The sequence below is a fragment of the Leptonychotes weddellii genome, chromosome 5 (assembly GCF_054177405.1).
Source record: "Leptonychotes weddellii isolate Sample4059 chromosome 5, ASM5417740v2, whole genome shotgun sequence".
In the NCBI taxonomy this organism is placed as follows: domain Eukaryota; kingdom Metazoa; phylum Chordata; class Mammalia; order Carnivora; family Phocidae; genus Leptonychotes; species Leptonychotes weddellii.
In genome coordinates, this window is record NC_138373.1 from 93,453,596 (window position 1) to 93,471,035 (window position 17,440).

At 35.8% G+C, this 17,440-nt stretch overlaps 1 long non-coding RNA gene across 1 annotated transcript; it reads right to left on the reverse strand.

The window, feature by feature from the left end:
* Nucleotides 1-3,913: 3,913 nt before the first annotated feature.
* LOC145721427 (uncharacterized) lies at nt 3,914-16,097 on the reverse strand. The gene is made up of 5 exons (XR_014145101.1): nt 15,719-16,097; nt 12,652-12,866; nt 8,112-8,286; nt 6,002-6,161; nt 3,914-4,000 (listed from the first exon to the last, which is right to left on the reverse strand). It is a non-coding gene; the product is annotated as an uncharacterized LOC145721427 (long non-coding RNA).
* Between the last annotated feature and the right edge of the window lie 1,343 nt (nt 16,098-17,440).

The window sequence follows — 17,440 nt, forward strand, 5'->3', positions numbered from 1 at the left end:
AGAGAGAGGCAAACCATAAGACAGGCTCTTAACTATAGAGAATAAACTGAAGGTTGGTGGAGGCAGGTGGGCAGGGAAGGGCTAAATGGGTGATGGGGATTAAGGAGGGCACTTGAGATGAGTACTGGGTGTTATGAATCACTAAATCCTATACCTGAAGCTAATATTACACTGTATGTTAACTAACTACAATGTAAATTAAAAAATTGATACATACACACCAGTTGCATCAGTTTGCATTCCCACCAACACTGGAATAGGGTTCCCCTCTCTCCTCATCCTCGACAACATCTGTTGTTTCCTGACTTGATAATCTTAGCCATTCTGATTGGTGTGAGGTGGTATCTCATTGTGGTTTTGATTTGTATTTCCCTGATGCCAAGTGATGTTGAACATTTTTTCATGTGTCTATCAGCCATTTGGATGTCTTTGGAGAAATGCTTGTTCATGTCTCTGCCCATTTCTTGACCAGATTCTTTGTTTTTTGGGTGTTGATATTGCTATCTCTATCGGTTGTCTTTTGGTTTTGTCGACTGTTTCCTTTGTTGTGCAAAAGCTTTTTATCTTGATGAAGTCACAATAGTTCATTTGTGCTTTTGTTTCCCTTGCCTCTGGCGGCGTCTAGCAAGAAGTTGCTGCTGCCAAGGTCACAGAGGTTGCTGCCTGCATTCTCCTCTAGGATTTGGATGTATTCCTGTCTCACATTTAGGTCTTTCATCCATTTTGAGTTTATTTTTGTGTGTGGTGTAAGGAAATGGTCCAATTTCATCCTTCTGCATGTGGCTGTCCAAATTTCACAACAGTATTTTTTGAAGAGACTGTCTTTTTTCCATTGGTTATTCTTTCCTGTTTTGTCAAAGATTAGTTGACCATAGAGTTGAGGGTCTATTTCTGGGCTCTCTATTCTGTTCCATTGATCTATGTGTCTGTTTTTGTGCCACTACCATAGTGTCTTGATGATTACAGCTTTGTAATACAGCTTGAAGTCTGGAATTGTGATGCCTCCAGCTTTGATTTTCTTTTCTGTTCCAACATATCATGTTACATTTGTCTTCACTGTTTCCGTAGGGTCCTCCAGACTGTGATAATTTCTCACACCTTTCTTGGTTTTAATGATCTTGTCAGTTTTGAAGAGTACTGGTCAGGTATTTTGTAGAATATCCCTCAGTTTGGGTTTGTCTGATGTTTTCCTCAGAGTTAGAGTGGGATTACAGGTTTCCAGGAGGAGGTTCACAGAGGGTAAAATGTCATTTTCAACACAACATATCCAAAGAATATACAACATCACTTATCACTAATGATATTAACTTTGATCACCTTGTTGAGGTACTGTCTGTCAGGTGTCTTCTCTATATAGTTATTTTTTTAATGCTCCCCCCCCATTTTTCTTAATATACTCTAGAAGGAAGTCACTAGGAAGAGTCCACAGTTGAGGGGGAATTTCTTCATAAATTATCTTGAATTCTTTCTGAAAGATTCACTCATTCAGTTTTATCAGTGTAGACCCACAGATATTTATTTTATACTTAAGGTTAAAATCCAATACCATGTTACTAATTTTGTTGCTCAAATTGTTCCAGCCTTGGACTCTGGAAGCTTTTTAGGTTGGCACTGTGTGCCTTTGACATACTCTCATCATTTTTTTTTCTTTTTTCAGAAGTTCCTTACTTACTGGCACCACATTATGCTCCAGATTCATCTTGTATATTTCCTGTCCCAGCCCTAGAAACAGCCATTTCTCCAAGGACACCTGGTTCCTCTTATTGAGGGATGTTATTAAAAACCAAGATTTGAATCTTGGCTATATATATTCACCATTTGAAGGACATCTTGTTTCTTCTAGTTTTGGGTGATTATGAATAAAACTGTTATAAACATTTGTGTGCAAGTTTTTATATGGACAGAAGTTCAACTCAGTTGAGTAAGTAGCTGGGGGCATAATTGCTGGGTCATGTGTTAAGTCTATATTTTAGCTTTATTAGAAACTACTAAACTGGCTTTCAAAGTAACTTTACCATTTTGAATTCCTGAATTATAGTTCTTGTCACTCTGCATCCTCATCAGTACTTGGTTTTACCAGTTTTTAGAAGATTTTAGCCATTCTAATAGGTATGTAGTGACTTTTGTTGTATGGATTTGTTTCTTACTCAGTCTTAAGATTAAACACAGAGTACATCGAAATACAGATTTTAGGCATCACCAAATCATTGCCTATACTTTGTTTTTAAATCATACATAAAAAAACCAAATGTACATACACAACACATCTGTGACCAGTATTTACTTGATGCTGGCCATATAAAGTTAGTTTCAAGAAATTTCTCCCACTGCCAACTTCCCAATTCCTTCTCTCTCCAACAATTCCTCCAACTCAATGGGAACTCTGACCTATTGACCATATCCATGTTTTTTTCCTGTACCTCACATTCTGCATGTCATTTCTTTCCTTATCAAGCTCAGATTCCATGATCCGTCGTTATAATCATTCTCTATTATTCTTCATTTCTTTGCCCTTCTCTACCTCCTTTTTTATTCCCCTGGCAAAATTCCCACTTCAGTTAAATTCTACTCTCCTACCAATTCCTATCTGTACCTGAGCAGCTGGATTTGAGTAGAGAAATCACAAACCACACTGACTGGTCTAACTTTACATGAGATCTTAATGCTAAGCAGCAATCCCATTACACCTCCTTCATAAATTTACCTTTCCTCTCCCTCCTACCTTCTCTCTCCTCAAATTTCCAACACCTTTTTTCCTATCTTGTTCTCAGCTGATAGCATTGCTTTTTACTTAAGAAAATAGAAGCAATTAAAAAATAACTTCTACATATTTCCACCACCAAATCCACAAATCAGCCCATATCTCCACCAGCACACATGCTGTCTTCCATCCTATGGGGATGAATGAACTCTCTGTGTCTTATCCAATGCCAAATCTTCCATTTGATCATTAGATTCCAACCACTCACTTATTTAAGGACTTATCTCCTGAAGTTTTCCGCTCTCTTATCCCTGTTATCAGTTTTTATCTATCATATCATTTCTCTCATCATTCATGCTGGAAAAGCTCCCATCTTAAAAAACAACACTGTACCCACATTTCCTCTAACCACTGCCTGATCTTTGCTGCCCCTTACAACTATGCATATCTGAAAATTTGTCTATACTTAATCCCCCTTCCTCTTCTCTTAGGCTGACTCTAGTCCACCTAATCCCCGCTTGTCATATTCACCAACAACATCCACTTTGACCAACCCAATAGTTGCTTTTCCATGCTCGTTTACTTGACCTCAATACCCTAGTCACTATTGAGTAATAGGCTTGATGAAGTAGATAGTTATTCCACTGTTTTGAAAAGTTGAATAGTTTCTTGAAATACTTGACTTCCACTAGTAAATCTGTGCTCAGAGATTCCTTCAGGTCACAAAAACCAAAAATTGTACTATATTATTTTACTCTAAGAAGAAGTTCAAATAATCTAAAATAAGAATCAAATATATGTTCCCAATTAAAAACAAACAAACAAACTTTTTCTCCTGAAAAGTTAGGGTTTAAAAAATTTATCTTTTGCTAAAAACATAGTCTCATTGGTTCCCAAGACTTCTGCTCAACTAGAAACTCCACAATGGATTTTTCAAAGATTTGCTTTCAGGACCAGAAAACATAATCTTACTTATCAGCTCATCAATTCAACATATATCAATCTTTATAAAGTGGAAGGAGTTTTATCCAGTATTCTGTCTAGCTTCTGTAAGAGACACCATCAGAGAATTTGAGTAATACAGAAAACATACAAGATTGAAATATTTAATTATATTGCTATTTAAATTAAACTACAATTTCCATATTATTCAAATAATCTTTAACAGTTGTAAGTAATGACTGTGGATAACTTTTTATTATTGTTGTTTAGGTTAGGTTGTTATTTCTTAAATTTTTCCAATACTTGAATAAAATGGTCAGCTCCTGGAAAAGGGGTGCAAATAGCCATAAAGTGATTCTGTGTAACAAATGAGAAGAGAATTAAATTACCAAAAGTAAATCAATGTAAAATTTAGTTGTAATTGCAGTCATCAGAATTAACTTATGATGTTATAGAGATAATTAAATGTTATCAAGTGTTAAGCAATAACTTTTACATATTTCCATGTAATAATGTGTATTATACATAAAGGGGTAAATTAGTTATTAAATGATTTGCAGATTCTAAAAATATAAATCTATGGAGTCCTCCAATTAAACAACTTATTTTATTTGAAAGAAATCTTTGTATCCTACAGAACTTTATCGTGCTCTTCTCTTTTTTTTTCTTATTCAAGATCAGCCATGCACATATATGAAACCAAAGTTTGTGAAACAAATTTTCCAATGAAGATGTTTTTGTTTTCTTGACCTGATCAATCACTTTTAGTTTATTAGGGACTTAGAAAAGAGAAAGAGCACACAGGTAAAAGGAAGGGTAGCTCAGGTTTCCTGCCCCTCTGTTACTACCTGTATGGTCATTCTAAGGTATTATTTCTTCCTCTCTAATATCTGGATGATAATGTTGACCATTCAGATCTATTCCCCAGGCTATGGTAGGAACCAAATGGAGTCATGCTGTTACAAGTACTTTGTAAATTGTAACAGTTCAAGTAAAGAATTACTATTATGATTAAGATATCAAACAACTTACTCAACAAATTTCCCCAAAGAGAAAATTCATTCAATTAGAAAGAGGTAAGTTTTGAATAGATGATTATTCAAATGACCTTGTAATCAAATGTTTTTTAATTTAAAAAAGGAAACAAAAATTCAGTGTCTTGAGCTCTGTGTCACTGCTCTGCATTAGAATTAAAGACCATAATGTTGTATTGTGTGATAAGGTATTAGAAATGCACAGAGCACCTGGGTGGCTCAGTCAGTTAAGTGTCCAACTCTTGATTTTGGCTCAGGTCATGATCTCAGTGTGGTGAGATTGAGCCCCATGTCCAGCTCTGTACTGGGCATGGAGCCTGCTTAAGATTCTCTCTTTCCCTCTGTCCCTCCCTGCTCACACACACACTCTCGAAAGAAAGAAAGAAAGAAAGAAAGAAAGAAAGAAAGAAAGAGAAAGGAAGAAAGAAAAATGCACTTCAGAGGTTCTAAATTCTCTAGATGCCTCCTCCTATTATAGAACTTTGGTGTCTATTCCACCTGATATTAAATTCTTCAGGGATAGGGACCACATCTTATGTATAAGCATGTATTTAGAGCAGATAGATACTTTCAAGAGCTCAGTAAGAACTCAATAAGTAAATGTTCAATTTCCAAATGGAACAGAGTAGAAGGAAAGAGCTGTGAAATGTCAGGAGTTTCAAGGTCAAGACTCAGTTCTGTCAATTATTAAAGTACATGTTTTTGCTAAGTAACTTCACCTCCCTGAATGCTCAGTTTTCTCGTCTGTTAAATGAAGGAATTGGAATAGAGTCCCTCCAGAACCTTCCACTAAAGTTTTATGCTCAGGGAGCCTGGGTGGCTCAGTTGGTTAAGCGTTTGCCTTTGGCTCAGATCATGATCCCAGAGTCCCGGGATCGAGCCCCACATCAGGGTCCCTGCTCAGTGGAGAGCCTCCTTCTCCCTCTGCCCCTCATCCCGCTTGTGCTCTCACTCCCTCTCTCTCAGTCTTGCTCTCTCAAATAAATAAGTAAATCTTTTAAAAAATTTTCATTCTCATTTATTTTCCCACCTATGTATCCTTACTTTATATTTGCCAAGCAACACACCAACCTTGCATGACATCACCTGTGACATTTAATCCAGCAAAGTTCCTAGCCCTGACATAAGCACACTTTTATCTAGAAATATATCTCTATGCTAATTGTTCTTCCTAGAATTTCAGAAACATGCAAGGTATTATTTTAGAAATGTGATCTGTGGTTTTTGCAAAGAAGCAACATTCAGGGAAAATTCAATTATTAGCACTTGAGATATAACAAAAGAGGTTTTGCCTTTTAATTCAATAATCATGTTCAAACCTTACCCTATTGGAATGATGCTATATTTCGTTGCTTGAGATGGTTTCTCCATTCATTAAAAATAACATTTGGCTTTGAAGTGAAACCAAGGATCTGAATAGCACCATATGCCAGAGTAGCAAATTCATGGTAGCCATTTTTAATCACAGTTGCTTTCAGAACTCTCTGTTATGGAGGAGAGAAAAGAATTTTAAATTCCTGTTTTAATTATGACAATACACAGTGCAATGTGGTTTGGAGAATTGCCAATACTTTGAAATACTTCTTATTTTTAAAGTCCCGTAGAAGATATTTTTCCTCATAAAAATGAACTGTTATGTCACCGCAAATACTGAATAAACTCTAAGTTTAATGTAATTATTGAATTTGTATCTGACATAGAAGTACTCTTCCCTTTCAATAAAATCTGCAAAAAAGTATTAACATTAGAAAATAAATGTCAAATTATCTTTTATTATTTTTTTAATTCAAATTCTGATCAACTAGGCTCCAAGTCCAGAAGGTCTTGACCTAAGCCTTATACCTGGAATCCTCTAAATGATCTAGAAATTACTGGGCAAAAAATCATTGAATAATCAATCACTGGCCTCACATTTTTTTCATGATACTCACTGGAAAATAAAAAATAACTAACCTGTTGAAGTAGGCCCCATCATCTTACCCACTTTCCCCTCACTTTCCATCTTTATTTTATATGGGAAAACAGGAAGGAAGCAGCTTTCTTTTAGACATGTTTTCAACACTTTAGTAAGGAAGGATATAGCATAACAACCTTTTAGACAGCCTTCTCCCACATCTCTCTATTGTCCATATACACAAACACACAACCACAGGCGGACATATCCATCTTTCTCCTCGGCTTCCAATAAAATTCTTTTTTTTTTATTATGTTATGTTAATCACCATACATTACATCATTAGTTTTTGATGTAGTGTTCCATGATTCATTGCGTATAACACCCAGTGCTCTAGTGCTCCAATATTCTTCTGATTTCAATCCCCTCCTCTAAAATTCAAAAACAATCTTTTTCAAATGTTAGAAACTTAATCAACGTCTCTTGAGGTAATTCATTAAAAAAAAGAAAACGGAAAACTGAAAAGAGATGCAGAAGAATGCTGGTTATTATGAGAATACAGGCATTGGAAGCTTTTATATTTTCTCTTAATTTCTACCATAGAAGCAACCAGCCATATTGTCTATATGTAGGATTAGAAGTGTATTTTCCTATTGACCTTCACATTCTCTTTTTCTACCTTTTCCTCTTCCTTATGACAATGATTCTCCTTCTTCCCTGTCTTTCTTTCAGATGAAAGAGAGGCAAGGAAAGAAAGATGAATGTGAAGTCAACTAATAAGGGACAGAAGAAATGTTCTTAGCAGTAACCTCACATGCATTATCATCTCTGTGGTATAGTGCCCATTTCCTTGGAAATCCATTTCTGATTTTTAAAATGTGGCTGCTTTGATAGGTCCTTTTAATAGGTACTTTCCTTAACATAGCCATAACTTCTATTGTTCCAAGGAAAACCTTTTCTATAGTTCGCTGATCTATGAGATTAGACTGAAGGAGAAAATGGGGATAATAAGAGATAAATGAATAAACAAAAACCACTGATATTATGCCTTAGCCAGCTAAGTGTTGACCTGTTTTCTCAATTCAGGCTATACCTTTTCCTCTACTATAAATCATTTTTCAAACTATGGTCCTCAGCAAAGAATCTCAGCAATTCTTCCTTCCTCCAGCCTAGCAGTTATGCCACCAAAGTCAAGTTCCCACAAATTTTCATTGAAGATGTGATTACTTAAGACTGGAATCTTCATTCCTTCCAAAGTGAGATTAATGAAAAATTTTTATTTTAGCATATGAATAAGATAAAACACTCTCGTCTCAAGTAAACGTAGTGGGTTTTTTTGTTTGTTTTGTTTTGTTTTGATGTTTTGTTTGGTTTGGTTTGGTAACAGAGTGGTTTTTGTTAGCACTTTCCTGGATATAATAGTCTCACCTGTGTTGCTCAGCCAAGAGGAGTGGCCAGATTTAAGGAAAATTTCAACTTCCTGGACAGTAATGTTGGGGGGAAACTGAATCTTGCCATGGTGTCCATTATTCATACTTACTTTGTTGGTGTAGGTCTCCGGTCTTTAATTTTAAGTAAAGTCATTGGAATCCAGAACATTTCAACTGTTGTACATGTTGGTCTGCTTATCAAGAGTTACCATCACCCCAGAAAGAGGAGCCAGATGTTTCTCCCTGTTCATCTAGAGCAATTATGAAGCCAAAGGATTCAGACGGCTGTAGAAAAAGAGTGAAAATTGTATTTTCAGAGTTAGAAGGACTTAACTCCAACCATCTCATAGAACTACCTAGAGAAGGGGTGAGTCCTCTCTTAAAGATTTTTATCAAATGTCTACTTAGTTTACTCTTGAATACCTCCAATAACGGAAACTTAAAACATTCTTAAGCAAACTATTTCTGCTCTGAACTGCTCGATCTGGGGTGGAAAAAGTGATAGCAATAGCACAGACTTCTCAAATGCTTTTCACTGGAAAATAAAGTAAATGTTTTTATAATTAATAAAGTGATAAAATAATTATTATACCGTGCTAATTGAAGGTGCACCCCTCAGTCTCTTTGGCTTGTCTGCAACAAAGAGAAAGTTAAAACAAAATTGTCAAAGTCATTGGATCTGGGAACCTGGGAACTGGTTTTAAAGTATGACCAATGGGATTCCAGGGAAATGAAGCTTGAATAGTAATTTATAGAGTATGCTCTGCTGGGAGTTTTATCTCAGGAACAAGTATGCTAGAATCCATGTGCCCCATTTTTGTGATTTCACAATGAAGACAGAACTCAAACATTTGATCTTAATCACTTAGTAAGAGAAAATTGCATAATAAAATAATAAAGGACTACACAATGCAAGTGGAGAGGTTGACTTATGGTGAGAATTTCTTAATAGAAATATTTTGGCTTCATATGACATACACTTATTTCATGAAACCGGAAATTTTTTCCTATTGAGATGAAAAGTTAAACATGAGACCCTCTCTTCTTTCTTGGCAATGAGCAATATACTAACTTGAAATCCAAATGGGTCTATTATTCAAGTTAGTTCTTGGAAAATATGGATAGCATCTAGTTCAAAACTATGGATAGTATCTAGTTCAAAGGATCCTCAGGGACTTTTCCATATTTCAAAAATGTCTAGCCAAAACTTCCCTCTAATAATGATGTATATTTTTAGCTGATTTTACTTTCAATTAATGCTGGTTAGAAGTTCTGATTTGCCATTATGAATCTTTGATGTAAAATAGAAATATGGACTAATTATTACTGTTTAAAAATCTGCTGGTTGGGCGCCTGGGTGGCTCAGTTGGTTAAGCGACTGCCTTCCGCTCAGGTCATGATCCTGGAGTCCAGGGATCGAGTTCCACATCAGGCTCCCTGCTGAGCAGGGAGTCTGCTTCTCCCTCTGACCCTCCCCCCTCTCATGTGCTCTCTCTCAAATAAATAAATAAAATCTTTAAAAAAAAATAAAAAAATAAAAAAAATAAAAATAATAAAAAAAATAAAAATCTGCTTGTTTACTAGACAAAATCTTTGATTACATGATATAAATGGAAAAAAAGTGACTAATTAAATATAACCTAAATGGATAAAAGCTTGAAGACCCTGACCATTCATATAAACCCTAGGACAGAATTCATGAATCAAAAATCACTAGCTGTCTTAAAAATAATAATAGGAGGGGCGCCTGGGTGGTTCAGTCATTAAGCATCTGCCTTCAGCTCAGGTCATGATCCTGGGGTCCTGGGATTGAGCTCTGCTTGCCGGGAAGCCTGCTTCTCCCTCTCCCACTCCCCCTGCTTGTGTTCCCTCTCTCGCTATGTCTCGCTTTGTCAAATAAATAAATAAAATTTTTTAAAAAAAATAATAATAATAGGAAGATACCTAGGGCAGGAAAGCTTGGAACTGGATCAAATGCTCAAGCACCATATAATCTACTCATCTCTCTCATTCTCTTTTCTTCCCTTCCTTCTCTCTTTTTCTTTCCCCTCTCTCTCCCATCTCTTTTCCTCCCACTCCCTGTCCCTCTCCCTCCTTTTCCCTCTCCCTCCCCTTCTCCCTCTTCCTGCGCATGCACACACTGACTCTCACATTCACAGGTACAAACTCACACATAGACTAGTAATTGTGTCACTGATTGACCATGCCCCTGTCACTGGCTTCTCATTCACAACAGCCCTCCTCAGACACTCCCCAAGCAGGAATTTCAGCCAGCACAGGAAGGTGGAGTCCCCAGCTCAGTCTCCTGACAGGATGTGCCTATTACCTCAAAACTGTTCTGGCTAGAAACTGTGTTGGTAGAATATATCCTCTATGAATGAAAAGAGGACTTAACATCCAGAGGAGCAGAAACTTCAACAAACTTCTGCAAAGAAGGTGGTACTTGATCCTACTGGCATAGAACAAGCTAGAATTAAACACTCAAATTACATAACTGGTAACAATACATTTCAAGAGACAGAGGAAGTTGAAATCCAAACTTCTGTTTAAATTCAACAAAACATCCATGGAACTCACTAATAAGAAGGATGACTTAAATGTCTAATTCAGTGTTTAAAAAAAAGAAAAAGAAAGAACCTACATAAACTTCAGTATATAAAACGCATAAAAACAGCATTCATTAGTCTGTACTTATTTCAGAAGTGTGACTCTATAACCATATTTACTTAAAAAACAAAGAAAAAGGATATAAGTTAATATGATGTTGGACTCCAAAATGTGAAAATTTGATATAATATCACTTTTGTGTATACATTTTTATTATTCTCTTTTTAAAAGCTTAATTTTATTAAAAAGGAAATTCAGTGCTAATACTTATGGAAATTTATGAAGTACCTCTAGAGAACATAGTTTGAATTGTTTGAGACATTATAATAATCTGACTACAAGAATGGAGAATTTTTAATACCACTTCCCCTAGTCCCAAATAACTGATAATTTAAAAATAGATCACATTTCCTTTTTTCCAATTTAGGATTAGTCCTACATTTATAGTCAAAACATACTGCCATAAAGACTTCTTGAAGACTGGGCAAGATTAGCCACTGCTCATGAAAGCATACTAAAAAATTGGGAGAAGTGAACTCAGTTAAAATAACTGCTCTACCGTAGAAATATCCTATTGCTTTCCTCATATTCCACCACTGTCCCACATCATTGAGACTGCCTGGGAGACTAGGTATAGCTGGGTGGAAAAGATGAATTAGATCAATGATATTATATTTCTTGGGGCACTGAACTATAATACATGGAAAGAGCCTGCCATTTATCACAGAAGTCCAAAAGATACATAAAAATATGTCTCTTGCTGGGGCCAGGGAGTCTATTACAAGCTGAGGCCCTTTGGAAGCCAGTTACTAGGAATACAAAAAAAATCCCATGGAATGCTGAGCCCTGTTAACAGTACAACACTGGGCTGAAATTCCACAAACTTTTGCAATTGAATCTGAATTCCCCCCAAGAAATCCATTGTTATTACAATTGCTGTTCTTAGATTTCCATGAGATTTCCTTTATCAGTTCATATGTATCCCTTTAATAAACCCATACTTGAGCTAGCTTGAATGAGTTTCTGTTTCTTGCAAGAAAAAGTACCTGATTCATGGATTATAATCTCTATTACATTCTACAATAAACAAAAATCACTCTGGAGTCATTTGCTTTTTAAGAATTTAAATGTTTGCATAAAATTAATGTCTACTATGCTCCTAAAAATAAACATTCATCCCATCCCTCATCTTCAATATTTGTCCATCTACATATGGTTCAATTCTTCTATTCTGAGAAGAGCAAACAATTCTAAACAAAGAGTCTCACAAAGAACCCAGCTACAGTTATAAACTCCAAGGCTCTAGAAGTCATATAAAAATGGTGAAAAAGATACCATATAAATCTGAGTTCATGGATTTATATTTTTTCCATAAAATGTCCAAAACACCATATAAAAGTTGAACAAGGATGCTTCAGGAAAGTACACACACAGATCTTGCTCCTTTTGGAAAAAAGAAAACATTTGACTTTTCAAAACATCTTGTTTCATGTGCACTTGAAAAGACTGTGTATTCTGTTGTTTTTGGATGAAACATTTTGTATGTAACTGTTAATGTCCACCTGATCCCATACATCATTCAAAACATTGTTTCGTTTTTGATTTTCTGTCTGGATGATCTATCCACTGATGTAGCAGATGTAAATATAAAAGTCCCCCACTGTTATTGTATTACCAATTTCTCTTTATATTTATTAATATTTTGCTTTATCTATTTAGGTGCTCCCGTGGTGGGTACGTAGAAATTTACAATTGTTATATCCTCTCGCTGGATTGATCACTTTATCATTATGTAATGCCCTTCATTATCTCTTATTACAGACTTTGTTTTAAAGTCTATTTTGTCTGATATAAGTATTGCAACCTCAGCGTTTGTTTTGCTTCCATTTACATGGTGAATGTTTTCCCATCCCTTCACTTTCAATCTGTGTGCATCTTTAGGTCTGAGGTGAGTTTCTTGCAGGCAGCATATAGATGAGTCTTGATTTTTTTTATCCATTCTGCCACCCTATGTCTTCTGATTGGAGCATTTAGGCTACTCACCTTTAAAGTAATTATTGATAGGTATGTAGTTGTTGCCATTTTTTAGTTTGTTTTCTGATTGTTCTTGTAGTTCTTCTCTGTTCTTTTCTTCCTCTCTTGCACTCTTTCTTTGTGGTTGATGAGTTTGTAGTGTTATGGCTGGCGTTCTTTGTCTTTATTTTTTGTGTATCATAGTTTTGGGGTTTGTGGTTACTCTGAGGCTCATATAGAACATCCTAAGTAAATAGCAGTCTATATTAATTTGATGGTCATTTAAGTTCAAACACATTTTAAAAGAACATAGAAAAAGAAAAAAAAAAGGGGGGGTACCTGGTGGCTCAGTCGGTTAAGTGGCTGCCTTCGGCTCAGGTCATGGTCCCAGGGTCCTGGGATCAAGCCCCACATCGGGCTCCCTGCTCAGCGGAGAGCCTGCTTTCCCTCTCCCTCTGCAGCTCCCCCTGCTTATGCTTGCTCTCTCTCTATCTGTGCCAAATAAATAAATAAAATCTTTAAAAAAAAGTTTTTTCCCTTTCTCTTCCTTTTTACTCCCTTTTCCATGTGTTATGTATATGTTGTCATATTTTACATCTTTTTATTCATAATTTTCTTATGTCTAATTATGGCTACTTCTTTTCTACTTAAAAAAGTCCCTTTAACATGTCTTATGAAGCTGTTGTAGTGGTGATAAACTCCTTTATCTTTTGTGTGTCTGGGAAACCTGTTATCTTTCCTTCAAACCTGAATGATAACCTTGTGGGGTAGAGTATTCTTGGTTATGTAAGGTTTATTCCCTTTCAGCACTTTGAATATATCATGCCACTCCCTCCTGGCCTGCTGAAGAATCAGTTGGTAGTCTTACAGGTTTTCCCTTGTAGGTAATTTTTTGTTTATCTTGCTGCTTTTAAGATTTGGTTGAATTAAAATATTCCAGTAAAAATACATTCAGCTCTCTGGATACTGAATCCCATATTATTTAGCATTAAAAACAGGTGTTAGTCAACTTATATATGGTTATACAATAGAGCTAGAGAATCTTCATGAAACATTCATGATCTATCAGAAAATATATTTCATGCCTAGATTATGGAATTTTAATGTATATTGTCCATTATGTTTTCTAAAAAGCCTAGTTGGTTTTGCCATATATCAAAATATGAAGGTCCCACTACAATGTAGATATGTACTCTATCACCAACCTTGCAATTACTTTGTGACATTTTAGCTCAATGACAATTGTCATAGTTATGAAAAATGTAAAATATGAAACACTTTTTTATTTAAGAACATTTTTCAGTTCTTACTAAGTATAGGTCACTTGTACTTGTGTGTGTGTATATATATTTACATTTAAGGTAGACCTGTGGTGAGGTCAAGAACCAGATAGAAATACGGAAAATAGTTATTTTGAAGAATCCCATAAAGGCCCAACTTCAGTTTTTGTGTAGCTGTGATAAGTTTATCAAAACTAGAGAAATTCAACATAATAAATAGGCAGCCTTAAGAGTATTTTTTTCTACCTCTGGGCATCCTAATATTTGGTCCTGAAAATTTGTACAGATTTATTGGCAAGTCATCCTCATGACATCCATCCTGCCAACTCTCCTGCATATGTGGCTTTAAAGTATGGATAAGACAGCTATCTAGAGGTGAAGGAAAAAATGGATTCAAATCAGGAATTTTTTAAAAGATTTTATTTATTTACTTGACAGGGAGAGACACAGCGAGAGAGGGAACACAAACAGGGGGAGTGGGGGAGGGAGAAGCAGGCTTCCCGCTGAGCAGGGAGCCCGATGCAGGGCTGGATCCCAGGACCCTGGGATCATGACCAGAGCCAAAGGCAGACGCTTAACAACTGAGTCACCCCAGCGCCCCAAATCAAATCAGGAATTTTTTTTAAAAAAGGCTAATGAAGTAACCAATGTTCTTAGAAAAGGCTTCCTTGTTATTACATTAGCATAGTTGAAAAAGGGATTTTACTCTTTTTAATGAGGCATATATTTGGAGGGATCAATATCTAAACTTCTGCAAATTATACTGAGACCTATTTCAGAATCTCTGAATAGCAGAAACATATATTTCAGGTTTGTTCAGATTTACTTAACATGAACTATATTCTATATGAGGTAAAATAAACACATAAATATATTATTTTCAAATATAAGAATGAAAACGATGTACAAAAAATAGGAGAATATGGCAAACTTGCATGGTTGTATCAGATGCACCAACGTAAACTGCCGTAAATAACTATATTGTACTCATGTAAAATTCTAGCACTTACCTTCTCAAGAAGCAGAGCAATCATGCAAGTGGGCCCCCAAAAGAATGCTCTGTCAATCTCATGAGCCTGAGGATCTGATGTAAATCTTTAGTTAGACTAAAGTCTTACTCAGTTACCTCAGGTTTATGGTGATCAACACCAAGAAGATAAAAAAAGATAAAAAACAGTAAGAGGCTTAGGGTATAAACAGTTCTTTAGGAATGAAAATCCAATCATCCAGCAAGACAAGAGGGATCAATTCTCTTCCCTGACCAAGAGATAAATGGGCATTAAATCTAAAGTCAAAGTTGTGCCAAGTAATCACATCGTCTGCATTTTTGTTGTTGTTCCTTTTTGCATCCTAAACAGACTTCAAGGATCTACCATCAATCCTACCTCCTTCACAAAGCTGTGCCTATTTATCTCACATGCACCTTGCCTTTCTTTGAATGTTTCCCTCACTTTCTAGCCTGTGCCACACAAACAGGACAGAAATATGCAATGTTCTATGCTATACTCAATTTCTTTCTAATATTAGTTGTTATCTTCTCAGTTCTCTGGGGGCAGGGACCATGTTTCATCCTTTATCTATATTCCACACTATTTACACAGCAAGACGCAGACTTTTGCTTTTTGTTAATTGGTTGAAAGTGTTTCCTTAACTAAATTCTTCAAATTTGTAAAATATTTCCAATCATAGTTAGTGGGGGAAAAACTGATTTGCCTATTTCGTTATCCCCCAAATAATTCCCTTAGCAGAGAAGCCAGGCTTCTAGGATCTCTGTGGTAGAAAATCTAAGACTAGAACAATTATTAAATGCTACTTACTCATGCATCAATCCTGGGACCACTGTATTTCCACTCACAAGAGAATGGTAGAAGAGGTTGTGTAAGTAAGGCAGCAATAAGTATTTTTAATGCAGAGCAGGAAATTATAGCAAACTTTTCCAACACCCCACGGTCTTGTTCCTGTAAAAGAGAAACATTGCAATAGACATTATTAGCTGAAGTGAGAATTATTTAGTGGTTTCTTTTTTCAGGGAGAGGGCAGTTTAGAGAGAAGCAGACCATTTATAAATATTATTTCTGTCTACTTGAAAGTCTTTCTTAAGTCGTAAGTTATTGCAGGATTTTCTCCTAAATACAGTCTATAAAGTTTACATATTGTAGTAGGTAGTATAGTTTGCATGCCCATCTACAGCAAAGTTTCAAATCATTTCTAGACAAAAGATCATTACTATGCCTTCTCCTTGAGAGAGGATGGCTTCACAGCCATTTGACTAAGGGATGATTTTGCCTTCAGCCTAAGAATCGTAGATCGTACTATATCTGCCTGCCACCAAAACAAAAACTTGAAATTAGGTAGATTACGGAACTACTAAGGAAGGATAACTCCGAATACCATAGGTTTGTCTGCTACAACCTTGTATGATAAAGGCAAAGTTTGTTTACAGGTTATTTTAATTGATGCAATGCACTCCCTCTTTTAGAAATCATAAACAATGCATTTTCAAGAACAACTTAGAAAAACTATTTCTACAACATTTATTTCTTGTTACTCTCTCACAGTTCTTGATAAAGTCAATAATGTGTGCATTTTTTAAAAACCCAATCACATATTTCAACATCTATGTTGAAGAGCAGTTTGATTTTTGATGCACATTTTTATGATTTTATATATATATATATATAAATATATATAAATATATATATATATATAAATATATATATATATATAAATATATATATATATTCTAACCCCAGTTTCTTATTATAGGTTAATATTGAATATAGCAGTTATTTTATTTTTTATTTTATTTTATTTTTTAGATTTTATTTATTTATTTGCTAGAGAGAGCATAGGCGAGAGAGAGTGAGCGAGAGTACAAGCAGGGGGAGCTGCAGGCAGAGGGAGAAGCAGGTTTCCTGCTGAGCAAGGAGCCCGATGTGGGACTCGATCCCAGGACCCTTTGATCATGATCTGAGCTGAAGGCAGCCGCTTAACCGACTGAGCCACCCAGGCGTCCCTAATATAGCAGTTATTTTAGATTAACTTTCTTTTCTTTCTTTTTTTTTTTTTAAAGATTTTATTTATTTATCTGAGAGAGAGAATGAGAGAGAGCACATGAGAGTTGGGAGGGTCAGAGGGAGAAGCAGACTCCCCGCCAAGCAGGGAGCCCGACGCGGGACTCGATCCAGGGACTCCAGGATCATGACCTGAGCCGAAGGCAGTCGCTTAACCAACTGAGCCACCCAGGCGCCCCTAGATTAACTTTCACTCACCTTATTTCCAATTGCATTATGGTTTCTGAAGAAAGGATAAAATGCCCCAAGCTGCACCCTATGCAGACAAAGTTCATAAGTTATCTTTTTATTAAAACTGCATATATCAACTCCCATCTGGGGACAGATTTTCTTGACTTTAAATATATCACTTATTAATTTTGCTGTACAACACATACTAAAATATTTCAGATTGTATTATATGTAATGACAAGCATGTTTAAGACCACAAAGATATCATTTTCATGCTGTGGAATCTAAAGTATA